The sequence below is a fragment of the Peromyscus maniculatus genome, chromosome 4 (genome assembly GCF_049852395.1).
Source record: "Peromyscus maniculatus bairdii isolate BWxNUB_F1_BW_parent chromosome 4, HU_Pman_BW_mat_3.1, whole genome shotgun sequence".
Lineage (NCBI taxonomy): Eukaryota > Metazoa > Chordata > Mammalia > Rodentia > Cricetidae > Peromyscus > Peromyscus maniculatus.
The window spans coordinates 108605016-108620133 of NC_134855.1; the positions used below are offsets into that span (position 1 = coordinate 108605016).

The 15118-nt window shown below is 44.8% G+C and overlaps 1 protein-coding gene across 4 annotated transcripts in view; it reads right to left on the reverse strand.

The window, feature by feature from the left end:
* The window catches only part of Ubox5 (U-box domain containing 5), a 46735-nt gene extending 31868 nt beyond the window's left edge, over nt 1-14867 (reverse strand). For 2 of the 4 annotated variants that reach the window (XM_006984542.4, XM_076570648.1), the window contains exons 1-2: nt 14734-14848; nt 11268-11365 (exon numbers count right to left, since the gene is read on the reverse strand). The gene's annotated coding sequence lies outside the window, so the exon portion shown is untranslated. Of the gene's footprint in view, nt 1-11267; nt 11366-14733 lie in introns of all 4 variants that reach the window. The other 2 variants (XM_006984540.4, XM_042276240.2) reach the window with 2 other exon arrangements.
* Between the last annotated feature and the right edge of the window lie 251 nt (nt 14868-15118).

The following is a 15118-nucleotide window of genomic DNA, read 5'->3' on the forward strand; positions in this document are numbered from 1 at the left end:
GGTGCCAAATACTGAAAAAAGGGTAGATGAAGAATGAGTGGCTTCTACCTATAACACAAAATGTACACATTATAAGAAATAAGTGCGGCCAGGTGTGGTGGTACACACCCTTTAATATCAATACCTAGGAGGTAGAGGCAAGAGGGTCTATGTGAGTTTCAGGCCAGCCAGGACTATCTTGTGAGGCCCCATCTCAAAAGATAAAGTGAAAAAAGAGATAAAAAGATGCAAGCTGTACCACCGTCCATGCAAGTATGTTCAACGTCAGTGAATGCCCAAAGCACAGCCATCAAGGACAAACCTCACACCAGAAGCACCATCAGGTGGTTTCTAGACAGCTACTTGATATAAACTCACTTCCTTGTAGGGAAAGACATGATGGGGAAGGCAGATTTCCAAAAGGAAGCTGGGGGTAAAAGTGGGCAACTCAGCTGGGCGTTGGTGGCGCACGCCTTTAATCCCAGCACTCAGGAGGCAGAGGCAGGCGGATCTCTGTGAGTTCGAGGCCAGCCTGGGCTACCAAGTGAGCTCCAGGAAAGGCACAAAGCTACACAGAGAAACCCTGTCTCGAAAAACCAAAAAAAAAAAAAAAACAAAAAAAAAGTGGGCAACTCATTCCATTTCTTCACTATCAACATAAGTCCTCTGGAGAATAAGAACATTGGTAAAAAGCTGCCATGCTAACAGTATAAAGGAAAAAGTGGGATCTGCTTTATTTTTTTCAATTTTTATTTGATTGTCTGAATGTTTTGTCTGCATGTGTGTCTGTGATTGGTATCTGAGGTCAGAAAAGGGAGGTGGATCCTCTGGAGCTGGACTTACAAGCAGCTGTGAGCCGCTGGACTTGGGTAGGAGGAACTGAGCTCAGGTTCTCTGAAAGTGCAAAAAACACTGTTTTTTTCAGTTTCTTTTTCTAATTACTTATTTATTGTATGTGTATGGGTATTTTGCACACCAGAAGAGGGCATCGGATCCCATGGGACTACAGTTATAAATGACTGTGAGCAGCCATGTAGGAGCTGGGAATTGAACTCAGGACCTGTGGAAGGGCAACTGGTGCTCTAACTGCTGAGCTATCTCTCCAGCCCACAGTAGGCACTTTGTGATTCCATTCTTCTAGGTCCAGTTTTTTTCGAAAAAGGGTCTCACTATGCAGTCTTGGCTGGCCTAGAACTCACTCTGTAGACCAGGTTGGCCTCAAACTCACAGAGCTCTTCCTGTCTCTGTCTCCCAAGTGCTGGGATAAAAGACACAGACTACATCCAGCTCAGATCCAGTTTTTTGTTTTTGTTTTAAACTATTTATCTTTATTTTTTATGTGCATTGGTATATACATGTATGTCTGTGTGAGGGTGTCAGATCTTAAAGTTACAGACAGTTGTTAGCTGCCATGTCGGTGCTGGGAATTGAACCTGGGTCCTCTGGTAGAGCAGCTGGTGCTCTTAACCACTGAGCCATCACTCCAGACCCCAGGTTCAGTTTTAAAATGAAAATATGCTAGGGTTAAGAGGAGTATGTAAGAGTAGAAATGTGAATCACAGAAGTAAGCAGAAGATATCAACTCAACTTTGAAATGACTCTTTATAGTAGGAAGGATCAGGAACTAAGAATGGTCAACAAAATCTAAATACTGAGGACTTTGATTTTAGAGGATATGAAGGAAACACAGGAGAAATCCTGAACTTCAGGTACTACTTTGGGAAACTTTAATGAGGGCATGAAGGAGGAGGACTGTAATCTCAGCTACTCAGAAGGTTGAACCATCTCTCCAGTCCTTTCATTTGCTTTAAAGTGGGTGTGAGCATTAACTAATTAATTATAACCACAGTAACCCTCCCAGTTCTTACAGTACAAACTTAATTACAGTCCTGGCAGTTCTGGTGCTATTCCTTTTAGAAAAGGCCAACTGTCTTCTTTAGGCTGCTTTGTTTTCTGAGTGGTCTTATTATGTAGCTTAGGCTGGCCTCAAATTCACGATATTCTTGCCTCGGTCTACTTACTAGATGCTGGGATTACAGGTGGGTGTCATCACACCCAGCTTCCAGAATGCTTACAACAGAGTTTGGATCTCTAGTACAGACACTCAGAAACTCATACATGGTGGTGGGGAAAGCGAAGTTGATTAGAAGCCTGTTCACTGTTGGTCCAGAGGTAGAAGAGAGCCACTCAAAGCTGTGCTTCAAGGAGGCCCATGTTTACATGGCTGTCCTGCTGACAAGCCCAGGGCCAGCACAGGTCTCCTCTGGAGGGGCAGCCTGGCAATGCTGCCACTGAATCAGGTACTAATTTGGTCCTCACTTGGCTAGAAGCAGTACAATTTCCACTTTCTTCCATGGAAAAATGAGCAGGCCATGAAACTGGCTCTCCTGTATTCCTCTACCTCCTCTTAAAATTTGTTTTATTCCTGCTAGGTATGGTGTATGTACATGAGTGCTTTGCCTGCTTATATGTCTGTGTACCACTTGTGTGTGGTGGGGGCAAGGTGTTGGGTCCTCTGGAACTGGAGTCTCATATTTTAGCCACCATATGGGTGCTAGAAACTGAACTGTGGTCCCCTGAAAAAGCAACAAGTGCTTTTAGCCACTGGGCCATCTCTCCAGTCCAGTCTTTCTTTCTTCAATGCTCATTCCTTTCTCTTTTTTTCATACTTACTAGCAAAGTCCAAGGAGATATGAGCAGTCAATCAATGGACCATACAAGGTTATTGGTGAAAAATTTCCACAAATGATCTTCTGAAATCTCTTCCTCTCTGTTTTTAGCCTGTTAGGTCTCAAACCCTGGACAAATGACTGAGGTGCCTATTTAACATATCAAAGTACACCTGGTCATTAGGTTCTCCCAGCATCTCTCAGTCTCTACTCATTACAGGGTCCTCCTGGCCGGCACCCCCCACCCCCTATCCTAAACTTCTCCAGCCCAGAAGCTGGCTGCCTTTCTCCCAGAGGCTCTTCCCTATATAATGCAGGCATTTTGTTTTACTCGCTCTTCTTTATACCCTTTTCCCTCTTGGATGCTGCACCCGGTTACCCCCTGCCCTCGCCCTTCCCCTCCCAGCCTCCTCATCATGTGCACTCTGGACTCTTCTGGATGTCCCTGCCTCTGGCAATGCTCTCCCTTTTTATCTACAATAAACTTTCTCCTCCACCATACCTAGGAGCAGTCATGTCCTGTTAGGGGCCATGCGAGGGGACCAAAAGGCAGCATTGGAACTCATGGAATATGGCTGGGCAGTTGGCAAAGCCACACCTGAGTGAGCCTTGGAGAGGCAAAGCCCTGAGGGCTATGAGTCCCGAGGACCTCATGCTGCTATTGAGCATAGCTCTGATTGTTGCCTTCATGGTCACCATGTCCCTCATAATCTAAGGGTTGTATGAAAACTCTCAGGGGGCTTCTAGCCCCTCACTGAGTAGTGTTACTGTTACTTACAATAATAGTGATCGACTTTTTCCAAAACATTGCTGCTAGAGCAGATTAATGATTAAACCACCACCCTTAGAAAGAAATTAGACATGTAGAATTGTAAGTAAGTTTAGGCTGTTTTTGTTAATGGCTTTGAGGTAGAAAATCTTGGGGTACAATTTAAACTTTAGAAAGACAAACAGTTAAACAAAGGACTCATTGAGGTCAGGAAACAAAATAATAGCAAGCTGGCTATTGCTGGCTAGGATGAGTTGGTGATCAAAGGTGATGATTAATTCCTTGTACCCATTTCTGCCCTCAGCTTCCTGATGTAAAAAACTGTTGATGAGTGGGTGTGCACCCTGAGGATTTAAAGTAGAGTAGACTGTTTTTCATATATAAAAGTTTAGATTTGGGATGGAGAGATAGCTCAGGGGTTAAGAGTACTGACTATTCTTCCATTGGACCTGAGTTCAATTCCGAGCACTCATATGGCAACTCACACCTGTCTGAAACTCCAGTTTCAGGGGACCCCCACACCCATGGCAAAAACACAAATGTACATAAAAATAAAATATATTAAAAAAAAGTTTAGATTTGTGACTTAAGAGTTTTTATAAGATTACCTTTTGAGATAAGTTATAAAGTGATTGATCCTTTCTTTGTAATCACAATATGTAGTCTGCCACCAAAAGAACTGGCTGAGAAAAAAATACCCTGCTTGCTTACACTCTGTTAATCTATAACAAGTTGCTTGGGTATGAATGTATGTGGGCTCTTAGGGATATAAAATGTTTAATCATGTAAGGGATATGGAAAACATGTTGTTTTTTACCTGCATTCATTGTAATCATTCACTTGAAAAACAGAATGTAACGACATTGTAATTTTTATACTGCTTGAGAGATTTTGCTGCGGTACATAAGCTGTAAGGGAAACAATAAAGACACAAGAGAAGGAAAGACCAGGAAAGATGTAGAAGTAGGCATCAGGAAACAGAGGGGAGTCATCAGGAAAGACACAGAAGGGGACCATCAGGGCAGAAGAATGAAATAAGAAAGAATGGAGTAACAACGAAGAAGCTTTTACCCTCACCAAACAAGTCTGTCTGTGTTTTGCTCACCGACTACATCTCGCTCCCAGTCTCTCCCAGGACCTGCAGAAGGCTGGTCCCTCTGCAATGTCCTTTCCTTTTTTTTTTTTTTTATTTTATTTTATAATTTATTTATTTGTATTTTATGTACATTGGTGCTTTGACTGTATGCTTGTCTGTGTGAGGGTGTTAGATCCCCTGGGACAGGAATTACAGACAGTTGTGAGCTGCCATGTGGATGCTGGGAATTGAACCTGGGTCCTATGGAAGAGCAGCCAGTGCTCTTAACCACTGAACCATCTCTCCAGCCCCGTCCTTTCCTTTTTCTTTCTTTCTTTTCTTTTTTTTTCCCCATTCATCTGGTGACAAAATCTGGGACCATTGATGTCCTTTCCTTTTTTATTTTCTTTTTTCATTCAGCCTCTTCTTTCCAGGGTCCATAAAGAGCCAGGACTGAAGGGCAGGCCAAAGGGCTTTGTTCTGCCTACCAGGCTTCTTTCTCTGGGTAACAGGAAAGTATGTTCTCATTTCATGGTAAATCCCTATACACTGGGTTCCTTTTTTTTTTTTGAGACAGGATCTCACTATGTGGCCCTGGAACTCACTGGGTAGACTAGGCTGAACTTTGACTGAACTTAGAGATCCACCCACCTCCAAGTCCCTAATGCCGGGACAAAAGGTGTGTGCCACCATACCTAGTGCTGCTACATTTGGTGTTTTACATGCCCAGCTTCAACTGCTCAGATGGTCACAAGCTACATCCTTGGGCCCAAATTAAGCCCTGTACCTGATTTTCATAAGTAAAGTTTTATCTGGACATATCTAATGTCTGTGTTGGCTTTCTCAATACAAGAACTGAGCAACTGTCTCAGAGATTGTATGGATGTAAAACATAAAGTGTTTTTTATCTAGCTCTTTACAGAAAAAGTTCACAGTCCCCTGCTACAGACCACTAGTTAGTGGTGACTAAAACTGTTAATATGAAAGAACATACCAATTAACAACAAATCCTCTGTTTACTTTTAAATTACCTCTGCAGTTGTTTTTGTTTATATTTGGGTTGTTTTGTTTTGTTTTGTTTTTTTCAGGCAGGGTTTCATAAAACCCTCACTGGCCTTGAGCCTATGATCTTCCTGACTCCACCCCCTATTACAGGCATGTACTGCCACATCTAGTTTATAAATGGTAATTTTTAAGGTTTTTTTGTTTGTTCATTTTGTGAGAATGGGTGATGTAGTTCAGGCTAATATCAAATTCACTATGTAGTTGAAGATGGCCTGACCTTCTGAGCTTCCTACCTCCCATTTCTAGTGCTTGAATTACAGTATGTGCTACAATGCCTATTTTATGAGGTATTAGGGGTTGAACCCAGAGCCTCCTGCGTCCTAAACAGTACTTGACCAAGGGAGCTGTAGCCCTAGGCCTATAAACAATAATTTTTAAAAACTACCTGTGCATGAGACAGAGATGTCTCAGTGGTTAAGTGCATTTGCTGGTCTTACAGGGGACAGGGCAGTTGTCAACACCCACATGGTGGCTCACAACCAAATCCAGTCCCAGGGGATCTGACACCCTCTGCTAGCTTCTGTGGACACTAGGCATGAAAGCAGCACACACATACATGCAGGCCAAACATTCATACACATTAAAAGAAAGAAATCTAGAAAACATTTTTGAAAATTACCTTTATCAACTAGGCATGGTGGCACACACCACACCTTTAATGCCAGCACTTGTGTGGCAGAGGCAGGTGGATCTCTGTGAGTTCAAGGACAGCCTGGTCCACAGAGTTCTAGGATAGCCAGGGCTATATAGAGACCTTGTCTCAAAAAAATAAAGGAAACAAAAATAAAAGAAAAAAAAGGGAGGAGGAATTACCTCTATAACTGGACATGGCAACGCACACTTGTAATCCCAGCACTCAGAAGGCAGAGGCGGAAGGGTCTCTGTGAGCTCTTGAGTCAAACATGGTCTACAGAGTTCTAGTTGAGCCATGACATCATCCTGAGACTTTTATTTTAAAAAAGCCTGAGCCAGAGAGATGGCTCATCGATCAGTTAAGAGCGCTGGCTGCTCTTCCAGAAGATCTGAGGTTCAATTCCCAGCACCCACATGGTGGCTGACAACCATCTATAATTCCAGTCCCAGGGGAGTCAATACCCTCTTCTGGCCTCCACAGGCACACAGTGCACAGACATATATGCACACATAAGTAAATCGTAGGCTGTGGCTACATGAAACTCCGTCTCAAAACAAAGACAGAAAATAAACAGATTATATTCTAAGATGGAAATAACAAGAGCCCCAACTATCTTGGGGTCTCTTCTGTACCAATGCTGTCTTTTTTTTTCTTTTCCTAATTAAAATTTGTGTTAGTGAAAAATGGGTTTTTAAATTTTTAAAACAATTATAATTTAAAACAATAATAATTCTTACTTTGTATGTGTTGTGTATGTGGAGACACACATGCTATGGCACATGTGTAAAAGTCACAAGACGGCTTGCAGGAGTCAGTTTTCTTCTTCTACAGTGTGGGTCCTAAGGGTTGAACTCAGATTGCCAGGATTGATGACAAGTGTCTTTAGCTATCTCGATGACCCAAAATAATAGGTTTTATTTATGACATGTTGCTCTATGTACATCATTATACATTGTTCATATTCACACCCTCCACTATACTTCTTGTCCCCATCTGCTCTTACTATTGTGTGTGATGCACACATGTGGAGACAAGAGGTCAATCTGGTGTCTTCCTCTATGGCTCACCACTTTACTTTTGAGACAGGATCTGTCACTGAATCCGAAGGTCACAAATGGCTAGACTGGCCAACCAGCCCTGGGGATCCTCCAGCCTCCACCTCCCAGGAGGATTGCAGGCCCACGACACATCATATCAGTTTTTTTATGACAGTTCTGGGCATCCAAACCCGGGCCGTAAGGCTTGTGGGTCACTTTACTCACTGGGCCACCTCCCTGCTTTCACGTACAGTCTAGATTCTGCACATGAGATGACACACAACCTGTCCTTCTCCCCACCATCACCCTCTCTCGTGTCCTCCTCTCCTCTGCTTAGTCTCCCTTCGAGGCTCAGAGTCCTAAATGAACTATTTGATATGCACCACCCCCACCTCCCCTTTAGCTTTTTGAGACAGGTCTCTTTGTGCAGTCCTGGCAGGTCTGGAACTTGGGAGAGATCACCTGTCTGTCTCCCTAGTGTGCCACCACACCCCACTTAATTCTCATTCCAACAACCCTTTTGTAAGGTAGGTTTCGTTATTTATGTATTATTTATGAGTAAGATATTTTATAAGATTAAGGCACTTCTCACAAGAAAAAAGAAGTCTTTCATATGGTACAAAGCCAAAGGACAGAGTGGAGCTTGCTATCAAAGACTCCAAAGGCCACACTACTAGTATACAGAGACAGCAATACAATTCAGGAAGAAGGGCCAGACTTGGGGGCAGGCCTGAGGAAGCTACTCTCCCAGATTTGCAGATGCCAGGAGCTAGAGTATTAACACTGGGTCAGCTCAAGAGCATCTTCCGCCTGTCACACCCTAGTGTTCCAGTTATCACTATAATTAGTTCACCCTACCTATGAAAGGAGTACAGAGAAGACTCAAGAACTGACCCCTACATGAAAGAGTGGGCTTTGCAGGGTATTTATTCTACAGTAAAGAAACAGTGCCAAAACGGAAGACCTGAAAGTTAGCAGAGAGTTCAGGGGTTGAGAGGCTGGAGAGATGGTCGTACAGTGACTGAGAGCACCAGCCACTCTTCCAAAGCAGTTTGACTGCTCAAGCAGAGTAGTCTTGCAGATGGGGCTTGATTCTGAGAACCCACATAGCTCACAACCATCTGTAATTCCAGTTGCAGGGAATCTAATGCCCTCTTCTGGGCTCTATGGGCACTGCATGAACATAGTACAAAGACATGCAGGCAAAACATGCAGACAGATGAAATAAAATAATTCTAAAAAGAACAGGCACGCCTTTAATCCCAGCACTTGGGAGGGAGAGGCAGGTGGATCTCTGTGAGTTCAAGGCCAGGCTGATTAACAGAGTGAGTTCCAGGATAGCCAGGGCTACACAGAAAAACCTTGTCTCAAAAAACCAAAAACCAAATAAACAAACAAATGTTTTAAGGGCTGGAAAGTTGGCTCAGTGGTTAAGAACACTTTTTCTTGCAGAAGACCCTAGTTCATTTCCCAGCACCCACATGGCGACTCACAACTCCAATTCCAGAAGATATGATGCTCTTTTCTGAACACTGAGGGCACCAGGCATGCACATGATGCATATACATACATGTAGGCAAGACATTTATATATGTAAAATAAAATAAATTTAAAAAGAAAAATTAAGAGTTTTAAGATGCTGGGCATAATAATGCATTCCTTTAATGCACTGGGGAAGAAGAAGCAGGTAGATCAATCTGAATTTGAAGCCAGCCTACTCTACATAGCAAGTTCTAGGCCAGCCAAGGCTATGCAATGAGACTGTCTCAGGAGGGAGAGAGGGTGAGTTAGTTTTAAATTAGGTGAGGTGGCACATACCTATACACACCTATAACCCCAGGACTTGGGAGCCTCAGGCGGGATTGACACACTTTCAAGCCTAGCCTAAACTAAACAGAGACCTCTCTTGCCAAAAATAACAAAAAGATCAACAAAAATACTTAAGAGTTCAACACAGGAGAGGAAAAAAAAAACTCAAAGTAAAAATAGAAGAAAGATCCCAGGGCAAGAACTGTGTGAGCAGACATAAAGAGCGACCATTTCAAGCTGAAAGAGATAAGATAGGCAGTACCTGGGAAAGGAACTTCTAATGGATAATCTAGGGATGGACAGACTGACAGAAAAATAAGCTAGTAATAACACTAACAGGAATTATTGCCAGGTATACAAGTACGCACTACAGGTGTAGTGGTGCATAGAACTCCAGCATTTAAGAGGCTGAAGCAGGAAGATAATGAGTCTGATGCCAATATGGGCTAGATCTTGCTTCCAATTTTAAAAAGAAAAAAAGAGGGGGAGGGAGAACTGGATAGATGGCTCCATGATGAAGAAAACTTCCTGCTTTTCCAGAGGACCTGAGTTCAGTTCAGACCAGAGACATCTATAACTGTACCTCCAGTTACAAACTGGCCTTTGCAGGCACACTCATACACATGGCACTTGCTCACATACACATATACATACATAAAAGTAAAATAAACTAAAAGTCTTCATCTCAAAATCAAAACAGAAAGGGAGGGGAGGAGGATGAGCAACACTAGCTATAATATGATGGCTTATACCTGTAATCCCAGGTACTCAGGAGGCTGAGATAGCATACAAAATTCTACCTGGGCAACTTAGTGAGTCCCAGTCTCAAAACAACAACCTTGTTAAAAGCACTTGCTGCTCTTTCGGTGGACCAGGGTTCAACTCCCAGTACCCTCATGGTGGCTGACAACCATCTATAACTCCAGTTCCAGAAGCTCTGATGCCCTCTTCTGACTTCCATGGGTACCAGGCAAGCACATAGTACACATACATTCGTTCAAGCAAAACATTCATACACATAAAATAAATCTAAAAAAAAAAACAATAAAAAGGGCCCAAGGGTGTAGCTCAGTAGTTGTTCGGTGCCTACCATACAGAGGCCCTGAGTTCACTCTCGAGCACCACATGAAAGCAGGCAGGCAGGCAGGAAGGAAGGAAGGAAGGGAGGACAATACAAATGTGTTCTGTGGAAGCAGCCACTCTAGAACTTCTCTTAATCATGTTGCTATAATACTAAATCAAACACAAAGAAAAAGAAATAAGCTAATAGATGCCAAAAAGAACAGACTGTTGAAAATGATTTGGGGGAACAAAAATGGAGGAAGAAACTGGAAAGAACTGACAGTGTTACGAGTCTATTGAACTATTTAAGTCAAAAATATGCACAACTTCAACAAAAATAACATTTACAAATCACATGTGCTAGAGGCGTGGTGGTGCATGCACTTGTGAGTGGAGGCAGGAGTTCATGCTCACCCTAATTATATACTGACTTTGAAGCCAGGCTAGGACATATGAGATCCTGTCTCAAAAACAAACCAGCCAGCCAGGCGGTGGTGGCGCACACCTTTAATCCCAGCACTTGGGAGGCAGAGGCAGGCGGATCTCTGTGAATTCAAGGCCAGCCTGGTCTCCAAAGCAAGTTCCAGGACAGCTAGGACTGTTGCAGAGAAACCTTGTCTTGAAAAAAACCAAACAACAAAAAGCCAAGCCTAGTGGTGCACAACTTTAATCCCAGCACTGAAAAGGCAGGGGCAGGTAGAGCTCTGTGGGTTTGAGGTCAGCCTGGTCTATACAGCAAGCTCCCAGCTAGCCAGGGCAACACAGTAAGATACCCTGTCTTTAAAAAGAAAAAAAAAGTAAGGAGGAAGAGAAGAGGCAGAGTAAGACAGCAGGAGGCAGAGCACTGTGCTGCCAGGACAAAGGAGACGTGTGCTGCCAGGTAGAGAAAAACGGCAGAGGCAGTTAGTTAACTTCTCTTTCCTCAAGGTTTCCCAGAGCAAACAAGAACGCTAGAAATTAATTAATTCCTAGTTCCTTAATTTAAGGATCTCACCTGATGTCACTGCACTAAGCTCCCTGTCTGTTTAAATTTTCTAAACAGACCTTCCTCTCTATCCCCTCTTTATGGTAGCTAACAGACCACAGCAGTTTCAGAGCGCTGGGATTTCCAAAAGGTACTACTCAACCACCCAGAAGGATGCGATAACACAGAAGCCAGAAGTCTTACCTTTCTATCTTCCAGAGAGATGCCTCAGCAAGGCCATTTTAAACCACTGTCCAGAAGTTAGGAAAAGGGAACCGGGCAGAAAAGGGCAGCCATGGCAACTGTAAATCAATAAGTGCATGACATATTTAGTATATACAAATGACCAAAGCCTGATTCTCATACTGTCTCTTCTTTTTTGCAGTGCTAGTAATCAAACTCAGGGCCTCATAAATGCTAGGCTTACTACACAGCCTTAGCCCCTAACTTTTTCTAGGGGCTCAAGTCTCCTGATGGGAGTCTACCAAAATGTAAGGCCACAAAGGCTTGTAAGCTGACAGTCAAGACCCTGAGCTGTCAGGGAGATGATAGCCAGGCTGTTTCTCCCCTTTTGTTCCCACACGGGAGCAGAGCCCACCAGCAGTCCAGGAAGGTCAAGGTCAAGTGCAGCAGTGGAGGGTCAAAGCAGGGTCTGTGAGCTAAGCCAGAACAAGATCAAAGGGGGGGGGGGGTCCAGCACAAACCATCCTTCTTCTTTTTCCCCCTTCCCCCCCTTTTTTTAAAGACAGGGTCTCAGCTGGGCAGTGGTGGCGCCCGCCTTTAATCCCAGTACTCAGGAAGCAGAGGCAGGCGGATCTCTTTTGAGTTTGAGGCCAGCCTGGTCTATAAAGAGAGTTCCAGGACAGCCAGAGCTATCCAAAGAAACCCTGTCTTGAAAAAACATAAAACAAACAAACAAAAAAGACAGGGTCTTGAGCCAGTCAGTTTTAATCCCAGCACTCAGGAGGCAAAGGCAGGAGGATCTGTGAATTCAAGGCCAGACTGGTCTACAGAGAGTTCCAGAAGAGGCTCTAAAGCTACACAGAGAAACCCTGTCTTGAAAAACAAAAACAAAACAAAACAAAACGAAACAAACAAACAAACAAAAAAAAAAACCCAAAACACAGGGTCTCATGTATCCTAGACTGGCCTCAGACTATGTAACTGAATGGGGTGGTTTGAGGATATGACGGCTCCTAGGTATGGGTTGAGAAGGTCTATTGTAAATATGAAAGAACATAAGAGAGGCATCCAAGGGTTGGGGATTTAGCTCAGTGGTAGAGCGCTTGCCTAGCAAGCACAAGGCCCTGGGTTCGGTCCTCAGCTCCGGAGGGGGGGGGGAGGGGAAGAGTCCAGAGTGAACATGGCTGACAGACTGAACCAGGTCATGTGAGGGGGGGCGGGGTGAGGAGAGGCAGAAGCCAAGAGGCCAGGAGAGTGAAAACTAAGAGCAGTGGCCAAGAGGCAAAAGGGCCTTTAGCAAAATGGCTGAAGATATGCAGGAATCGGAGAAGCTGGGGGAAGGGAAGGCCAGCCCCTGGGCTGGAGAGTTTAGGGTAGGAACAGGGTATGACAGCCAGGATGACTCTGTAACAGGTACTGAGAGTTGCTGGGAGAACCTAGCATCCAGGTCCACCCTGGTATATTAAACGGGCACCTCAGTTAGTCAGCTGTCCTGAGTTGGAGACTAACAGTATCCAGTAGAGGCAGGCCTTGAACTCCTGTGAGATAGAATGTAGCATGCCCATCCCTCCACTTTACAGGATGGCTAGAAAGCAGGCAGGTAAAGCTAAAGACCCACACAGCCATGAGAGAAAATTCCCAACAATAATCCCAGTCACACACAACCAGACACTTGGGCTTTTATTGTTGTTTTGGTTTTTTACCTGTTTTTCCAATTTTTGAGGTTTCAAAGTAAGAAACTTCATATTTCCTTTTTTTTAGAGGGGTGGGGAAGAGTACAGGTCTTATTATAGCCCTGTCTGGCCTCAAACTCACAGAGATGTGCCTCCTCTATTTCCTGAGTGCTAGAATTAAAGTTGTGCACTACCACGCCTGGCTAGAATTCTTTTTTTTTTTTTAATATTTATTTATTTATTATATATACAGTGTAATATCTGCACATGTCCTTGCAGGCCAGAAGAGGGCACCAGATCTCATTACAGATGGTTGTGAGCCACCATGTGGTTGCTGGGAATTGAACTCAGGACCTCTGGAAGAACAGTCAGTGCTCTAAACCGCTGAGCCATCTCTCCAGCCCCAGAATTCTTTTTTTTTTTTTTTTTTTTTTTTTTTTTTTTTTTTGGTTTTTTGAGACAGGGTTTCTCTGTGTAGCTTTGCGCCTTTCCTGGAGCTCACTTGGTAGCCCAGGCTGGCCTCGAACTCACAGAGATCCGCCTGGCTCTGCCTCCCAAGTGCTGGGATTAAAGGCGTGCGCCACCAACGCCCGGCTCAGAATTCTTTTATATAAAAGTTGGCTTATTGGCTGGAGAGATAGCTCAATGTTTAAGAGCACTGGCTGCTCTCCCAGAGGATCAGGGTTTGAATTCTTTGATTCCTAGCACACACTTTGGCTCACAACCAACTATAATTCAAGTCCCAGGAGGTCTGACGCCCTCTTCTGGCCTCCTCCAGCACGGCATACATATGGTGCACAGATATGCACAAAGGCAAAACACCCATTCACATAAAAGAAAAATAAAGAAAAAAAAATAAGTTGGCTTATTTACACGGTGAATGCCAATGTCTCATTGGGGACCAGACAGTAATAAACCACTAAGTGTGGAAGACACACTGACAACAGCCCTGGACAACTGCCAAAATGACCTCACTTACTCAGCTGTATGAAGCAAGTAGTAGTCTTCAGATTTTATTTTGGTCCACCATGCAGGACTAAATCACCTAGGGCTAGCCTGGGGTAACTGAGGGCAGTAGGCCTAAGAACCTAGTTCTAGAAATCCACTGTTCTGAGTATTCGCAGTGTGGACAAAGTACAGGAAAAAAAAAATCAGTTATCTTTGACGTTTAGGTGCCTAGATATGAGCTCCACGGGATGAAGCAATGCCCTGATGTCTACGCCGAGTGAGCTATGAAACCCCCGAGGAGACTCATGAATGGATCTGCTAGCATAAAGGCTCCTGTCCAAAGTTCCTTGAGCCAGAGCAAAGAGATGTCATGACTTGAACAGAAAAGGATCAATGATTTCCTATTCCTGGGGAGAAAAAAGAGAGAGAGGCGGCAAACACGACTACCTCGAGCTGGGCTTGCACAACCAGGGACGGCTGAAAAACGAAGGCCTGTGTCCCACCGCCTCACCCCACCGCCTCACCCCGTCCCAAGCCCTACACCAAACGGTGTTCGAAACGCCTCCTGGCGAGAAGCCGGCAAAGAAACAGCGACTCTTAGGACCCACCCCAGACCGGCTAAGTCACTCTCCGAGGGCTCGAATGTCAGTCTCTCGCCCAGTCACAGCAGTCTGGAGGGGCGAAGGTGGCCCCGATTCTAAGAGGGGCTCTCGGGGTGGGAGTCGGGGCGCCCCGGGCGCCGGCTGGGAAGCACCGCCTCGGCGCCGCAGGCCGAGGAACCGGGAAGGCGGAGCGCGCGGCACAGGCCCGGTGGGGCCAGGACGCAGGCAGCAAACCGAGCCACGTCCTGCAGGCAGCCCACTCACCTGAGGCCCGCAGAGGTAGCGCCCCAGCGCCAGTCCCGGGCCGCACAGGCGAAGTCAACACACGGAGCCTCCAGCATCAGCCGCCCCACAACCCACTTCCGGCCGGCGGCCTCCTCTTTCCGCTTGCGTCAGTCCCGAAGCCGCCGAGGCTCAAAAGACTTCAGCGTTTCCCCCTGACATTTTCTAGTGTCAAGTGTAAAGAGGTAACCGAGGATGTGCAGAAGGAAAAATAGTACCCTGGATGGATCGCTTTGGAAGCAATTGAGCAGCTTTGCACAGGTTCGAATCCTAGTATTACCATCAAGGTTTTATGACTTTGGAAAAGTCGCATAAACTTTTCAAGCCTAGTTTGTCATCTACACAATGAAGATAATGATGCATTTCC